Source organism: Phyllobates terribilis, unplaced genomic scaffold (genome assembly GCF_046119375.1).
Source record: "Phyllobates terribilis strain yellow unplaced genomic scaffold, ASM4611937v1 Scaffold_44__1_contigs__length_10104851, whole genome shotgun sequence".
Classification (NCBI taxonomy): domain Eukaryota; kingdom Metazoa; phylum Chordata; class Amphibia; order Anura; family Dendrobatidae; genus Phyllobates; species Phyllobates terribilis.
The window spans coordinates 188,849-189,502 of record NW_027362804.1 but is presented as its reverse complement, the minus strand read 5'-3'; positions in this window follow the sequence as shown (position 1 = coordinate 189,502).

Sequence of the window (654 nt, the reverse complement as noted above, 5' to 3'; positions counted from 1 at the left end):
GGGGGCCTAAAATGAAAATTCTTTTGAGAAAAATAGAAATAAATATTGTACTGTAGAAAATTACACTTCTTTTTTTTTACAATGTATTTTTGGTAAAAATGGTATTATAGAGATAATTTTTCTTTATGATTTCTGATCACAATTTATTTTTTATGGAATATTTTTTGACATCTGATCAAATGTATTGTATTTTCTCAAAAATGTTGATATTTGCACATTGATTGGTTTAAAGCAGTGATGGCGAATCTTTTAGAGACCGAGTGCCCAAACTACAATTCAAAACCCACTTATTTATCACCAAGTGTCAACACGGCAATTTAACCTAAAGATTGAGGTTTTACTGATACAAACAACTGATACAAAGAGCAGGCGAGGGCAGCATAGAGCAGCCACAGAGAGGAGCAGGGGTAAGAGACTGCAGAAATAAAGAATGTGCTCACCCACATCCTGGTATATATGCTGGCCCTCCCCTCAATCCTGGTATATATGCTGGCCCTTCCCTCAATCCTGGTATATATGCTGGCCCTCCCCTCAGTCCTGGTATATATGCTGGCCCTCCCCTCAGTCCTGGTATATATGCTGGCCCTCCCCTCAATCCTGGTATATATGCTGGCCCTCCCCTCAATCCTGGAATATATGCTGGCCCTCCCTTCA